At 36.4% G+C, this 17,669-nt stretch overlaps 1 long non-coding RNA gene across 4 annotated transcripts in view; it reads left to right on the top strand.

Moving 5' to 3' along the window:
• Nucleotides 1-16,993, top strand: part of LOC134165144 (uncharacterized) — a 62,595-nt gene extending 45,602 nt beyond the window's left edge. For all 4 annotated transcript variants that reach the window (XR_009965392.1, XR_009965393.1, XR_009965394.1 and 1 more), the window contains 2 exons: nt 7,545-7,702; nt 16,610-16,993. This is a non-coding gene — a long non-coding RNA (uncharacterized LOC134165144). The remainder of the gene's footprint in view (nt 1-7,544; nt 7,703-16,609) is intronic.
• Nucleotides 16,994-17,669: the final 676 nt, after the last annotated feature.

The following is a 17,669-nucleotide window of genomic DNA, read 5'->3' as shown; positions in this document are numbered from 1 at the left end:
TCAAATTCAGCAGTAGTTAATGGCATCTGGAAAGTCAGTAGGAACTGTAAGGCGTGATGTACTAATGCAGATGAAGAAACACTCCCAGACACAAAGGACTTCCCACACTGACAATGTTGTTATTACTACTCTGCCTAAATCATAGCATCTGTAAAATTCTCTTTGGAAAAGTAATAATAAGTAGTAGGGATACAACATGATTATAAAATGCTGATAAACATATTATGATTTATTAAAATAGGAGTAAATTAAGAAAAAGTCAACAAAACAGTTTTAAAGGAGGTGGACTTACACTGGTAATATTTCACCATAGAGCTGCATACCTCTGAATTATTGACATCAGCAGGGGTCAACGTGGGTGCAGTGATCCATCTGTATAAAGATAGCTGCTAGATAAAAATCTGAAATGGTGTAATTTTGTGCATATATATATATGTGTGTGTGTCCATGTATACACATGTACATACATGTGTGTATATATGTGTGTATGTCTAAGCATGCGTATAAACATATAAGGATCTGTGTGCTTATACACATATATGTACACATACATATATGCATGTATAGATACATGCATATATGCATGTAAATGTACATACATAGATGCATGCACGTATGTATGCATACGCACATGTGTGTTCATGCCCTATCCCTGTACACACATGAACACACAAGTTTATATATGCATAAATGCATACACGTGTGTTCTTGTGTTTAAGTGAATAGATATCTATACATATGTACACATATGTATATCCCTATATGTAGATATATATGCATATACACACATACATACAGGAAATATATATATATAAAATTTATATTTTTTTATATATATATATACAGGAAATATATATATAAAATTTATATTTTTTATATATATATAAAATATATATATTTCCTATTGGAAATGCTTTTGCACCATTACAGAACAGAAACTGATATTGTTTTCCCTGGAATTTGTCTAGTAAGAAAGATATATATTGCTTGCTTTTTGTTTTATATTATTCTGGGCTTCCATCACTACCACCTCCAGTTTATGTACCTGAGACAAAAAAAAAAAAAAAAAGAGGGTACGAGGAAACCAGAAATTACAAATTTAAAACCCCTATTTTCTTCTAGAAAATGGGAAAAGTGACTGTAAATAAAAGAACAATGTATATGATTAGATATGTAACAGTACTTATTCTCAATATGTGATCTTCCTAAATTTATTCTTTCTGCAAGAAAATATGACAGCAAGAAGCCAGCTAGAAGCAGATAATAGACTATCTTCAAAGAGGATCTTTTTATCACAGCAGTTAGTGATAAATGGTTCTAATGTCAGTGCTTACTATTTTCTTCTGGTCTTATTTTTTCCTTGCAGCATATGTCAAATCAGAGACTAACAGCCCCCCGAGATAAGATACCTTGACACAGCCTCTTTCCATCTCCAATGGCTGAAGCTATCAAATACCTGTCATGAACATGAAATGGGAAAGGATGTAGATATCTTGTTCCTTGTCAAGTGTATTTCTTTCAGATTATTACAGAGAAGTGAGTGTTATAATGATATTTTTCCATAAATATGTGTCTGTTTTACACTCTTGCTTATAAGTATCTTTTCTTGCTAGCTCTGAAGCTGTTCTACGGAAAAGGTGAGAACAAGGAAAGAGCCTGAGTAGGTCCTGACCAAAGATGAAGAGCCAAAGTATTGTACTGACCTATTTATGACTTCAGAGATGTTTAGTGACAACTGTCATCCTGAATTTTCACTGGAAATTATTAATTAACATGTCATTTTAGGGTCATGCCACTTTCAGAAGAATTTTTAGGCATCAGCAAAACCTCTTTGCAGCGAACATGAAAGTGAAGAGAGGACATGCACTTGAAAGACCTGATTATTGTTCACTTACTGTTCAAAGTCTGTTTTCTCTGACATTTCAGACAAATACGAAGAATCTGCTGTTTCAAGTAAAACTTGGATTCAGTGCAGAACTCAACTACTAAGTATCTGCAGGCAAATCCCTTTGCATTTTTTCCTCTGTTCTCTATCTGTTAGATGGGAGGAGGTTTCACACGCTTTGTAGCATTTTTGTGAAGACAAAATTTATGACTTTGATGTTCATGATGCTATAGTCCTATGATGCATTGGTTAGGGACCTGAGTACACATAACCATAGCAGGTAGGATATTTTGGTTTTTTTGAAGAAATAAATTTTAATAAACAAATTCTATTAAAAATGAAACAGTTGAAAAATTCGATGTAAGTGAGCAGGGAACCAGTAAAGAAGGAGTAAAGGGATGTATTGTATTCCTCTGGAAACTGCTGAAGACTTAGAATCATAGAATCATAGGACAGTTAGGGTTGGAAAGGACCTTAAGATCATCCAGCTCCAACCCCCTGCCATGGGCAGGGACAACTCACACTAGACCATCTCACCCAAGGCTCTGTCCAATCTGGCCTTGAACACCACCAGGGATAGAGCATTCACAGCTTCCTTGGGCAACCCATTCCAGTGCCTCACCAACTTTACACAAAAGAATTTCCTCCTTATATCCAGTCTAAACTTCCCCTGTTTAAGTTTTAACCCATTATCCCAGGTCCTGTCACTACAAACCCTAATGAAGAGTCCATCTCAGGCATTCCTATAGCCCCCCTTCAGATACTGGAAGGCTGCTATGAGGTCTCCACACAGCCTCCTCTTCTCCAGGCTGAACAGCCCCAACTTCCTCAGCCTATCTTCATATGGGAGGTGCTCCAGTCCCCTCATCATCCTAGTGGCCCACCTCTGGACTTGTTCCAACAGTTCCATGTCCTTTTTATGTTGAGGACACCAGAACTGCACACAATACTCCAGGTGGGGTCTCACGAGAGCAGAGTAGAGGGGCAGGATCACCTCCTTCAACCTGCTGGTCACGCTCCTTTTGATGAAGCCTAGGATACGGTTGGCTTTCTGGGCTGCGAGAGCACACTGAAGCCGGCTCATGCTCAGTTTCTCATTGACCAACACCCCAAGTCCTTCTGTGCAGGGCTGCTCTGACTCTCTTCTTTGCCCAACCTGTAGCTGTGCCTGGGATTGCTCTGACCCAGGTGTCGGACCCTGCACTTGGCATGGTTAAACTTCATGAGGCTGGCATCAGCCCACCTCACAAGTGTGTCAAGGTCCCTCTGGATGGCATTCTTTCCCTCCAGCGTATCAACTGAACCACACAGCTTGGTGTCATCGGCAAACTTGCTGAGGACGCACTCAATCCCACTGTCCATGTCAGAGGCAAACATGTTGAACAAGACCGGTCCCAGCACCGATCCCTGAGGGACACCACTCGTTACTGGTCTCCAGCCGAACATTGAGCCATTGATCACAACTCTTTGTGTGCAGCCATCCAGCCAGTTCTTTATCCACCGAGTGGTCCATCCATCAAATTGGTGTCTCTCCAATTTAGAGACAAGGATGTCGTGTGGGACAGTGTCAAATGCTTTGCACAAGTCCAGGTAGATGACATCAACTGCTCTACCCCTGTCCATCAGTTCCGTATCCACATCATAGAAGGCCACCAAATTGGTCAGGCAGGATTTCCCCTTAGTGAAGCCATGCTGGCTGTCACCAAGCACCTTGTTGTTTTCCATGTGCCTTAACATGCCTTTCAGGAGAATCTGCTCAAAGATCTTGACAGCCATGGAGGTGAGATTGACTCGTCTCCCCCGGGTCATCCATTTTCTCCTTCTTGAAAATGGGGATTAAATTACCCTTTGTCCAGTCTTCGGGAAATTCACCTGACTGCCATGATTTTTCAAATATGATGGGCCGTGGCTTAGCAACTTCATTCACCAGCTCCTTCAGGACCTGCAGATGGATTTCATCAGGTCCCATAGACTTGATGGAAGTTTTATACAGAAGCAAGCGAATTTTTACTATAATAAATCTGAAGTCATACATTCTCTTTATACTTCAGACTGCTTTAGTAGAAATAAATGATTCATCTAGAATCTATATCCAGAGTTCCAGGCATGCAGATACTTCCCTTATTTTACATGTGGGACAGTTTTGGATTGGTAGGCTGCACTCTAGTAAAATGCACATAGAAAAATTAAGCACAACTGTTCTTAAACCCAAATAATTTTTTCTATCTTTTTCAACTGAAAATACCTCAGGAACTTCTGGTTGAATTATAGATAAGTTTCAGTTAGTAACTGTGGGTTTGAGACTACAGTTGCAAATGTAACTGTACTCAAATTTCCTGAGAAATTAAGAACTGGACTGTAGGAAAGAGATAAAAAAGGGATAAAATTCACCTACTAATCATTGAATAGAAGTTTACTAGATAAATAAATACTGCAAAAAAAACCCAACTTAGATATATTGGGGAAGTCATGTTTCCCATATTCCCAGAAAGCTATGTTATTCTTTCTGGAGTGCTCAAAGTCTTGGAAAGCTGTAATTTTGCACTTTACTGTGTTGAACACAAGTGACTGCCAACTTCTAGGCCAGGAGGAGGATGGATGCCCCAGGCTAGTCCAGCTAGGTAAAATTCATTTGGGAAGCTAAGGAGTGCTATCAGAATTCTCTGATCACACCATCCCCAAATTATTTCTTCTAACTCTTTCCATCTGCTACTTCTCTCCTCCTGGGGATGAGTGGTTGATATTTTTTATTTTTTTTTTGTTATAGATAAATTACTATCTTAACAATGGCTTACATATCTTAGGCTTATGGTAGTGAATAACACTCAAAACTGAAAGTGCTTTTCAAATTGCAGGTCTGTAGTTATACATACAGTGTAAGGAAGGAGAAAAGAGTGGTATGGTACATCTAAGAGAATCACAATGAGCTAAAGAAAATAATCAAGAAACAGAATTCATATGATTTTTTGCATTATTTTTTAAAACAAATTGTAGTGACAATATTTTAAGAATTATGATTCACTAAGACACCTCATTTATTACTGGCAGTACTTTAATGGCTACTAGGATCTTCCAGAAGACTGAAGATGAAAGGATTTCAAAGATTTCACAAGCCTACTGGTTTAAAGGATAAATTAAATCTATTTTACTCTGCATAACACAAGGCAGAAAGTTTCACAGAATAACCATAGATATTTTAGCTCTGAGACACATTTCAGAGGGTGATCTAAATTAAACACCTCTATCTCTGGTTTGACAAATCATTTACGCTAAGTACCTCAGTCAAAGGTTTGCTGGCCATCTATTCTTCCTGAAATTTCCATGAAATGTCCTCTAGTCATAATTTACTGGTTAGACTCTGATTGGACCAGTAAGTGATATGATATGGCATCTGTTACTTTTGATCTAAGAATAAAAGATGAAGGGTTTTTATAACAAGAACACTTGGTGTCTGAAGTCTTATAAGGAGATGGTCAGTGTGAATTTCCAATTGTGTTATGCACTCTTAAACAGATGTGATTTTTTAAATGGAAATTACTCCTACAAACTAGATCTTCTACTGGAAACTGGGTTTCTTAATATTGCTTGCACGTGATTTTCTCTCCAGAAATATTTTAATGGGTTTCTCTCTTATGACAAAATTTACATCTCCTATTCTCTAAACAGATTTTTAAAAAAATCTACCTGTTCAAGCTACAAGAAATTTGTCATGTGGTTGTTGGTTTTGGGAACCACCTGAATTAAGATTGTCCTGTGTGAATAAAAGCTATTGAAACCTGTGAAGGAAACACATAGCTGTAAATAAAATTAAAACCAGTAAATACATTTAAAACCAATTTTATCTCTTATAAAAGTAGTCATTCCTCTTTAACTTCAACCACAGGACGGTCATGAAAGACAGCCAAACACACTTTATCTTTTGAGAGAGGAATTCTAGTAAGGAAGGTCTTCTTTGTATTTTTAATGCTATGTGGCAGCTAAACAAATAGATTAGTGAATTGAAAGCTTCAAAGGGTCCAGTATTACAGCCAGGCCTAAATTTCTGTACACACAAGTCAAACGATAAGTCTATCAATATTTTATATATCAGTAGATGCAAACATGTAAGTCAGGCCTGTTCTATGCTATTACCTTTTAAAACACGTACAGTCTTTTAACCTATTTTTTTCAAGGTAAAACTTTCTGGTAGGATCTACATATTAAAAAAAATAAAATAAACATATATGTTTTACAATTTTGAATGATAATGGAAATAACTTCTTCTATTACTATTAATAAGAATATCCTAAGATTATTTTCTACACTTCTTTTCTTTGGCATCTTTACAAAGCCGTTTGAGAGCAGAGTGTTTAATGAAATAGCAAGGAAATTTTGCTCCTGAGAAGCCTGAGCATTTTTTTCTAATCAGGGAATAGCAACAAAGAAGTCTGTGAATATCTTTTCTACTGGGAGTACCAGCTTCTGTGTTTACACTTGCACCCAGGAACTGCAGCTTGGTGATGCGTGCTGCTCAGAAACAGACACATTGTGTTGTTTTTATTGATAGCACTTGAATACTTTTTCACTTCCATATGGACAAAACACATCACAGATTGCAAAATCCTGCTGTGTTCACAAGGATGTAGACCTAGCTCTGATATTGTTTTCCTCATGTCTAAAGTAACTCAAGCATATTCTCCACATGAATCACACAGTCCGTGTTGCTTCACTAATTTGAAGTCTGACACAGTATATATATCAACTGCAATTTAGATGGTGTGTTTCGATATTTCATTGGCACAAGAGCCAAGAACAATAGAATTGCCATAACAGATCAGAACCAATGGTCCATCTAGTCCAGTATCCTGCCTGAGGCGATGGTTGCACGCTTCAGAGGAAAGCACAAAGGCCTTGGCATGCGCACAAAATTTAACCATGGAAGCAAATTGCTTTTTGATTCTCTCTGTTGCTCAACTAATGCTACAAAGCATGAGCATTACTTGTCCCTGTAATTGTTATACTAGTCAGTGGAACTGTGCATGATAGCCTAATTTATAAATGTCTGATCCTTTTTTGAAATGCGTCACACAATGTTGTGAGGGTTCCTGTGAACATGTGTTGCTGACGTTAAGATCATTTTTTTCATTTCTATGTATTTTTTTTTAAGTGGGTAAAAGATCTATCAGCAGATGGTGCTGTTGCAGAAAGCTGTGTTAGTTTTGAACAACCTAACGTATAGGCAATTAATTCTTTAAAGGGTGGTTTATTGTCAGGTGTAATGGAGTCCTTTTGGTTTAATAAGAAGAATACCAGAAGAGTTGACTCTTCTTCTTAAAGATGCCTAATTTATACATTTTTATTTTTTAGTTTCAGCTACAGCTCATGGTCAGTGCCCAGAAGCTCGCAAATGTAATTAGCCAAAATGTGAAGTTATGGATAAATTCATGCTGCAATGATATTCCTGTCCCAAAGTGGATGAATAGAAATTTTGTGTTCAACAGAATAACCAGATTATCTCAATATTTTGCTACACCACAGAAATGAGCAATAGAACTCTAAACACAAAGATTTAGTCAGCAACAGGTGCTTTCTACCCCATGCCTGTGCTGGAGAAATTCAAAATCGTATAATGTCATGTATCACATATGTGTAAAACATTTTTACTGTTACAGTTTTCCAGGTCCATAGGCCTCAGATCTGAGGAATTAAAGGGCAGAAAAATTGACAATGGCTGGCAGAAGACCTCAAAGAGAAAGCACAGAAGGTCACAAAAAGTTCTCAATAAACTAAAATATTGATGAAGACAGAAGACAACTACTGGGTATCACCGAGTATCTGGTAAATAAGGGCTTTGACAGAGACCTCTAGGTTGTAGCTATTCTCACCTGTTTGCTCTGTTCCTCTAGAAAAGGCTGAACCCGTCATCTTGCTGTGTCATCCTCCCTGTACAATCAGCACAAGAAAATGTTAGCCTGTCTTCTTCCTTCCCTAGTTCAGTAAATGATCAAAAGTCACCAGTGGATTGATTTTAAATCAATGCCTGAAGGACAAATGTTATTCCTTTCTTTATTACCATGTAGTAACTTTGGGGCAGGTTGATGCCTTCTTCAATCTCTTGAACTGCTTTTGTGGGATTCAGCAGAACCCATGCGTTGGAGTTCCTTGTCCTGGGATTCACTATTTTATTCCAAGACAAACTCTTGCTTGAATAACAATCTGGTGAAATAAGGGAAAATCCAACTCTAGCGACACAACTTGAATGATAAATCTAAAAGTGTTTGTAATAAATCCTCTTTTCTATATTCAAAAATCATGGAGATTCTAAATTATTGCTCTGCATCAAGCAGAAAGATCAAAAGACAAGGAAAAAAAATTGCTTACTAACCAAAACTAGTGCCAGCGGTTATATAGATACAGATTAGAAAGATGAAAGACATGTAAAAATTACTGTAAAAATAGCAGCCAGTTTGCTTTAATTCATTGAAGTCACAACAGTGAAAATAATGATTATCAAATTCCCTATACTTTTAGAATTCACAGCTTTTTCTAGATGATACACAGACAGATAGCATCTGGTATAAACAAAGTTAAAGTGAATAGAAGAATCAGAGTAATTAAACTCTGTGAAAAAAAAAAAAAGTAAGTTTATAGAACAGACACAAAATATATGAACTTTATCATCTGCAAAAATGGTTGCCAGACAGGGAGTTAATTCAGGTTTTTTTTTCCTGTCACTGTCTGAATCAAACTTAATCTTGGCCAGAGAACATTCAGGGAAGTCTAGCAAATCTTCACCAGCTACATGCTCTCCACAGATGCTGATTTTGGGTCGTATTTAACAGATAATTTAGCAGAATAGAACTAGTGGGGAGAGACACTTAAATGATTTGTAGATCTGGTTTGGATAAGTCCCCAAAAGACAAATGCTGGACAAAACTTGTCAGATCTATTTGGTCTGCACATCTCACAAAAAAATTTGTTTGTTACCATGACCACTGATTACAAGGTCGCAGTTGAGATTTGGTTAGTTGCATTGGAAGTTTTAATGCTCAATACATATAGTGACTCATTTTTCCATAAACAGAGTGAAATTTTATTTTGATTCCTAGCAATGTGAGAGACAAAGAAATGGGAACATTCTTGCTTTTCTAGTATACAAAAAGCTTTGGGATGTGTATGTGCTACTTCAGGCATGTAACATCTAATTTAAGTGAAATTTCAAAACATGGGCAGATTTATACCTGTGTTTCAGATCACACTTGTGTAAATCGTGGGACATATGTTTCTTTATTCCTCTAACAATAGTTTACTATCTTTATAACAGAGTAAGTCTTTTTGCTAAGTTCTTTATATCTGTAATAACCTTCATCTTTGTTCTTCTATCCCTCCACTTTTCTCCACAAACTAGACAAAATGTGCTTCCTTTGAACTTTTAAACATATAAATGCAAGCCACAAAGATCATATTGTTTCTCTTACAGCTACTTTTTAGACACATTAAAAAGCTTCCTAGGAATATGAGTTTTGGTACAAAATTGACCTGGATGCTTTTTCTGGACACTTTCCCTTCCTCTAGTAAATATTGAAGATCTTAAATAATAACTTCAAATGCAGAGTCATTCCCCTCTACAACTGAATTTTCTAGGGTCTCTCTAGTGTACTGTGGGTAGATGTGTTATGACTTTAGAATATTTGGAAGAGACCATTACTGAAAACTCCACATTTCATTCTGTGCCATGATCAAAGTTGGAGAGCAGTTAAAAACACTGTAGTCCAAATTTCTTTATTAATGGTCCTCGTAAGATCTGCAATATTTTAATATATATTTGTAAGATTTTGCAGACACAGAAATTCATGGGGATATGGATGATACTTTCAAATAAATGTGTATAACTTTTTTTTTATTAATTTCATTCTCATGAGGAGCTATCGCTGATCTGAACTGAGGTTTAGTTTAAACTACAGTCTTCTGATATTTGCAGAGATGCAGATAATAGACTGTGATTCCCCAGGGTATCACTCTGATTAAACTGCACATATATTACTTTTTTTATTAGCTTACCCAATGTAACATTATCTTTATGTCAAAATTCTTTCTAAATCTGAAGCTAGGTGGTCCTCTGGCTTCAGGAGATTTTGATACTCCTGTGTTTATTATGTAAAAAATAATGTAACCATCAAATGTTTATTATAATTTTCCTACTGACCCCATTTTCTTGAAACATATGGAGTATCTGTTTCATGAACAAGATTTCAGAGCTGGCATTTTTTATTGTGTCTTTGTGTCTTCAAATTTAAGTTATGACCTAACATTGCAGATTTAATGTGATACTTATGGAAGGACCAAGCCTTCATATTACTGTTACAGTAGCTGAGTTCCAGAGGGATCTGCTTTTAACAGCTTTCAGACAGTGAAATCTGGCTTTTATAGCAATGCTCAAGTAGCTATGGTGCTTTAATGGTGGCAACTTCAGAGCTTCTGCAAAGATTAGAGCTTCACTGCAAACTCCCTTTGTCAAAATTGCACATTCCTTCATAGAAGAAATACTGAGGATGATCCTCACTACTGAATTGTTCAGCAGCCAAGATATTTTATTGCCACAATTATTTCAATATATATTAGCAGCTATTGTCCACCTCCTTCATCTCCCTTCCCCCTCCTTTAACATTCAGAAAACATGGTCTGGGTGAGGTGTTCCTGCCCATGGCAGTTAGAACTAGATGATCTTAAGGTCCTTTCCACCCCAAACTATTCTATGATTCTATGAAAACAAATATTCTGACCACTGTTGGGATTTAGACTGCATCTCACCAAACCACCTTCTTCATCATCCTCTCTCTTTCTGCTTGAAAGCTTTTGAAGTTCACTACTAGTTTTCAAGAAGAAAACAAAGAAAGAATGTGCGTAATATGTTCATTGCGATAATGGCACATGAGACTCAGCTTTCAATGGTCAAACTCCCCCCATGTTATTCAGTGGCAATAAGCTATAAACATAATAATCTACAATGATTTCTCTGTTTCTGTCTAGATCCTTCCATACAGTATTTTAAAACACAGCAAGGAAAATTCTGGCTTCTGGGGGTCAAAAAACAGAGAGCTTTCTCACTTACTTGTTTTTAGAGTAGGTGACTGCTTTGCTTGACATGATATATCTCTGGGAATATATCGTGCAAATAACATACAGCAACATTTAGCCAACTTTTGTACTTATTTTCACTTATCCTATTAGCTTCCACTACTATGTTTCTCTTCAGGATGATAGATCTATTTCTAACCCTCCCACCTAGGATTGGTAAATCCCTGAATTTATACTCTCATAAAAGTTCCTTTGTTGGTTTAAGGAAATAGTTTCAGATTCCTGTTATATTCAGATAAAACATTTTGCCTATTTTCAGGTAAAGGGTTCTGCCATGGCTGGAACAGAAGCACCTCACTGGTCCTCTTCAGTATTGCCTTTTATTGGATTAACCTATATTTCCACGTGCAGTCACATAGCTGTTCTCACTCTTAATTTTCTACATTAATAAAAACGGAAAGTTACTTTACACTTCAAGTTTAAATCAATATTATTTTTAGTGTAAATTGTATGCACAGAATTCTTTGATCCTCCATGACATCTTTTCATAGAACATTAGCATAACAAAGAAGAATAAAAGCAACTGGAATTGAATGGTTAAGAATTTCTTTTCTGGAGAATTTAAAATGAGGCAGCTGTAGATCCCAAGGATGTGAGAATGTTATTTCCTTCTGCAGCTATTAAAATGGCTTTTAATAAGAAGAGATAAGATAGGAACAAAGCATCAGGAGTTCCAAAGTAGACAGCAGGCAGAATCCATAACTTGTAATTCTGTGCTGACGATTTGTATTAGCTACCTGCTTACTATTGACTACCGTAAATTTTGTGGTAATTAATTTTATATTTCTAAGAGGTCTACAGCAGAAAAAGATCTAATTTTTGTGTTCTAAATGCAGAAGTCTTCTAGTTTTTTTAAGAGTTTTGTTCAGAGTAATATAACTTAAAAATGTTAATACAACTGCTCCAGATGAGCAACCCTAGCAGTAGAATTGAGTAGGGAATCAATAAAAAAATCTGATTTGTTTTCAGACCTTTAGGACAATATTTTTGTTTCAGATGTTTTTGTCATTTTTATTCATGGGGCATGTTTCAGGCAAGTTTTATGAAGACTGCATTCAGAATCAGAATGTAGGTGCCCTCTTGTTTTGTATTGCATTGAAATACTTGTTGTAAATGCCTCTGTACTGCATGAAGTCTTAATTTTACAACCAAATGACCTTCAAGGAAACAATATGCAAACAATGGATTTCTTGCAAGACAGGTGTTTAAGATATCCCATGAATATTACCCTTGAGCAATGATTATCTTATCCAAATGATAAACTGTATATTTTCATTGGTTTATTATGCATATACAGCTGTGATTACACTTTGGTGTATAGCAAGCAGTCCTATAAATATGCTAAAATGAATATGCTATTTAAATGAATAAATACCTTTTTTTGCAATAGCAAGCTAATCTGTTACTGGAGACAGTTTATAAATGCAACTAAGGAGTATGTGAGATTGGATTTAAGGGGAAAGTTATACTGAAGAGCTCAAGAGAACATTCTTTTTCTCCTAATTCCAAATGTCCAGTCTCTGCTGTCCATTTCATATGTTACTGAATCCTTTTGTATAATGAGTTAACTTTAGAGCCACCTGAAGATCAAACTTTACATCTCTAATCATATAGTTAACAAATAAAATGCTGTTCAGTATTTTCTTTCCCTTGTATTTCTGCATTGAAGCTTGACACACCATGTTAAAGAGTAGGCTTTTCAGGTCATCAATCAGATGCAAGATAAGTGAAGCTTCCTCAAATGCTTCTAATGACTTTTTTATTTGTATACTCCAGAAATTCAACAACATAGACAATTTGTCAGTGTACATCCAGGCAAGCTCTTTTCAGCACCATAGTTTTCTAAGCAGTAGGTGGAATGAAAATTCTTCATCTGTAATAGCAGAATATTCATGAGGGAAGGGGGAAAGGGCTTTTCTATGGCTCCAGCATAAGCAAGAACCTGCTTGCAAGCAGAATTTCCTATTCTTTAAAATAACTTGTGTGCTTGCAGTTGGTTTGAACACCTCAGTATCTTATTTGGGAACTAAAGAGGACAGATTATGATAAGTAAGCAAGTACAAATTTGGCAGGGAGTTGGCAGGGAAGTACGGTTTTGATGAACTATGGCATTTTTCACAATATAGACTTCTTGTGCCTGATGTCAGCCTTTTCTTTCTGTCATACATAAGCACTGCTGGGTGCACAGTGCTGATAAGTTTACTTCTGTGCAGAGGGGAGAATATTAAATGAATATAAAGAAAGCATGCTTCATGGGAGAAAGATTTCATGCTTTTTCCAATTATTCTACTCTGTAAAACTGACATCTAAATGACCAATTTTAACATTTTAAGAATTGAATTCCGATCTGTATAAAATAGGATCTTTGCTAGCTGAGACTTACAGAGCTTCGTCATCCTATGGCTCTGAGTCACACACATCACAGCCTACTGTGTTAACACAAACCGAAGTCAAAGGCATTTTAATTTAGCGTGTCAGATTGCAACTTGTGATGGCTAAGGAATGGACAAACTGCCATTTACAGCACTTCTGTGAGGGGATGGCAACCTCTGATCTAAATGCAGAATGGACAGGTGAAGACAATTGCTGTCATTACCCATCACAGGGAAATCCAAGAAGGACAATCAGCCTAAAACTTTATAGTGAATCAAAAAATATACTTAACCCAGACTGTAGTGAACTTCCTTTAAATTTTGTTGAACATGGTATTCTATGAGAAAAGGAAAGCACACATCCCATTATACCCCCTGTACTTTTTTCTTTTTTTCCTTCACAGACCATTAACTTAAGGTTTCAACCATGTGAGAATTCATATCAAGGCTCTTTGTAAGGAAACACAAAAAAGATCATGATAGGTTACTCACAGAGGGAGAATGTAGTTCAATTTACTGCTACCACAGAGTACAGTAAAGCTCCAAGCATCTTTTCTGGAGCTTTCAGGACTCTAGCAAAAATAAAACCAGTATCAGGTGTTTTTAATTTGTTGTTAACTGAGGCACCTGCACATTTGAAAAGAGAAAGTAGCATGATTTAAATAAGTAGAGCAGACCACATTTCCTCTGCAATAAAACCTATCTTCCTGATCCATAATATATTTGTCTTTCTTCTGCATAATGGGAAACAGTGTTTCAAAGCTTAACAAACTGAATCACTGCAGACAAGGAGTAAATATCTATTTGTACCAAGAATTTATATAACACTCCTCATCCACAAAGCAAAACCATTTTATTATGTCAGCATTACTACTCTATTGCTATGAAATAAAACAAGATACTGATTTGTTCACTATAATAAGGGAAGTAAATAATAGAGCTCACGTAATCTGATTTCCCATCCAATCTCTATATATTGAAGGCTTCAGCTATTTCTATATACTATTAATATTCTTTATTACATCCTGAAATCCACCAGAGGTTTGTGTCCCAGCTTTCTGGCTTCAGTAGAAACACATAAGAGAATATTCTCCAATGATCACTAACTGATCAAAAGCAAATACTTAGCTTCTGTACTACTTCATAGGTTTGATCAAGCTTGCAGCAATAAGACTAATCTAATTTTTGTGGAACACAGTACCATTTCTCAGGTTCTAAAGGAAAAAATAAATTAAATTTAAGTGGAAGCACGGCTACACAATGAAATCACATGTAGAGCAAGACATTAGAAAATGTATTTTACTAGAGGTTCCCATGTAAAAACTAACTTGATTGCATCAGCTTGAACCACATTCCATAATAGGCTGTTTTCCCTAGTTTTAATAAAAGTGGAAAAATACTTTTTATGCTTGACATTTTTTTTAGAATATACTGCCAATTTTAAAAAAGCAAAAAGACATAGCTGATACAGTTGGTAGTGCTTAAAATCAAAGGCAATATCTGTAAGTCTCGACTTAAAGTGGTCATACTGTAATTTCAAGGCCGCATTTGCAAATACTGTTGAAAAACACAAGTTAAGTAATTCTACAGTGAACACTTTAAAAAGCATATTAATATAAACTTTATACATGGATATAAACTTTATACATGGACAAGGCTAAAGTAATCCATATCTAGATATGTTGATTTAAAATTTCAGAGAAGAAAGAAGATTTTTGAAGGTGAAAACAGCCCATTAAAGTGAACTATATTACTAATTTGATACTTATGGTCTTGCTAATGGTGATAAAGATTTAGATTCCATTCTTAAGTACTGGAAAACAAAAGCTGTGTTTTGTATTTTGTATAAATTGTCCTTTGTCCTGATGAAGAACCATTACATTTCGTTTCACCATTTCTTGTATTAACTTGTATTATTACTGTAATATCCAAACCACAAGAGGCACTATTTGTGAGACAACAAAAACATAGCAAAATAACCACATACCAGAACTGGCAAATCACTAGGAACATAACCAGACTCCAGAATCTGACTCAGTTTTGATGTCTCTGGGCACGTCGTCCCCAGTGCTATGCTGTTAGCACTCCCTATGTTAAAGGACAGCCCAAAACTTATATATAATTTTATCACAGGACACCAGTGAAATAAATAGCAAACTGAAGATTATTTACTGCACATTAAATATATACTTGCTGGAGTAAAGAAGGCAAGACGAAAAAAAAAATATGGGGAAAATGACAACAAAAAATGTATTACACAAGCAAATACAGTGTATAAGTTACATTTTAAATGGAATATAGATTTAAACTCTTAGGAGGGCATAGATCTCATGGAAGCATACAATGCTTTTTTGACAATAAATGAACAAAAGCAGTGAAACATGGAACCTGTGTGCCTAGGTTGGAAGGTTTATCCAATGCCAGCCACCCCTTCCCTCTGTCCTTCCAGCCTGTCTGCATTTTGGTTTTTTAAATTTCTCCCACAATTCCTTCTGTTTTTCCTTTTTTGTTTGCTTTCTCATGTGTTTCTTTATGGTATGAGCTAAACAGACTCTGAAAGTACAGTCACTTCTAAATCCTTCAGGCTCTTCTACTTTGGGGGGAAAAAAAAGTGAGTTAAAAGGAAGCAAGGTGGGAAAAAAAGTGTTGATTAGGACTCTGTTTTGTTCAGGGCTGTTTTTCCAGAAGCAATTCTTGCAGCACCCACCTCAGAGGACTTTCTTCCTGTAGCAAAGTAAAAAACACAAAACATGGAAAAGATTAATGCCTGCAACGTCTCCAAAGTAACCCTGCATTTTGAGAGGTTCTTAACAATGAGGCAGATCTCATGTCTTGTGAATATTTCTCATAACCGAGGCTAGTCTTTTGTGAGAATATTTGCTCAAACTATTATAAATTTGAGGTCTTGTTATAACAAACCTTGGTCTGCCCTGGGCAAAATGCTTCCATACAGGCAGTTCTGTTGCAGTGTGTTCAGAACAATAATCAGCCTTAACAGGTACTTATAAACAAACGTGTTAAAGCCAGACATTCACTAATAACTTCAGAGAGGAGAGGAGTCAAAGAGTCAGGAGTCAGGAACATAGACCTAAATTACATTAATGGCATTGCAGTAATCTTACAACTATAAGATTGATTTTGCTTTCACATTGTGTTAGTTGTCTACGTGGGGGATTTCACTAGGAAAATTTCTAAACTCCTAAACACTGCTCTGTATTTTAATTTTCTATAGAAGTATTGTCACAAAATCACTGTGGTCCTATCTCTGAAACATGCTGAGGATCCTGGACTTTCCACCGTATGAACAGGTATTTCTATCTACACGCAGCTGAACCCCACAGAGATAAAAGTCTCAGGCCTCAAAGGCATTCTGATTACACCAGCATGACACCACTCTTAAGCTAATTATCTCTGCCTTTTGATAGGACCAGCTATTTTGGCACATTGTAACATCAATGTACGTATACTGTTTCTGATTCTTGGACTAGCTTAGTATTAGTTTCAAGATATTTACCCAAATATGTCTTGGATGTCTTTGAGCAGATTGCATAGCTACTACAGCAGAAATCAAAGGCCTGAGAAAAACTTCTATGTAAAATCTATGTGAATAGTACATTGGATGCAATGCAACTGAATTAAAGTCTTTTCATTGCTTTGTTTGTTGTTTTTGGTGGTTTTTTTTTTTTGATAGGAGGAATGGATGGGAGTTATGTTTATCGTCATATTTGTCACTTCTTTATATGTATGACATTAATAAGCATAGAAAGAGAAACAGAGAGTTAATACAATCAGCAGCCCTATTTCCTCTGTAGTGAGGACTAGGTGAAGCCACCTCTAGAGAAAACTGTACAGAAGAATGAGCACCGTGGAGTGCTGGTGGGGCAGATCTGGTAAAGATGGAGCCAGTGTCTGTCACTGACCATCTCACTCCACAGTAATGCTGGGGCAGCAAATGTATACACCTACACACTGAAACCATGGCACTTATGTACAAAGGAAGAAAAACCTCATGGCTTTCCTGAGGAGATACCAGGCACTGAGCTGAGTCCTGAGTCCCTGACACTGAAAAAATTAAAATGACAAGTGCTTCAGTGAGGGAAACCTATCATGATGCTGAACTTCGAGTAAAGGAGAATGCCGAAAGCATTTGTTATCATTTTTCCAAATGCTTGACATCTCCTGTCTCTGAACAGCAATCTGGGATCACTGTTTGTAATGGAAATACCAACAATTGGAAACAAGACCTCAGGAGACCCTGTTGCTACTGGGCTGTAGACTTTTTCTTACACTTGAAA

The sequence above is a fragment of the Pezoporus occidentalis genome, unplaced genomic scaffold (genome assembly GCF_034315485.1).
Source record: "Pezoporus occidentalis ecotype Australia unplaced genomic scaffold, CSIRO_AGI_Poc_V1 ctg23, whole genome shotgun sequence".
Classification (NCBI taxonomy): Eukaryota; Metazoa; Chordata; class Aves; order Psittaciformes; family Psittacidae; genus Pezoporus; species Pezoporus occidentalis.
The sequence above is the reverse complement of the archived record's forward strand: the minus strand, read 5'-3'. Positions and strand labels throughout refer to the sequence as shown.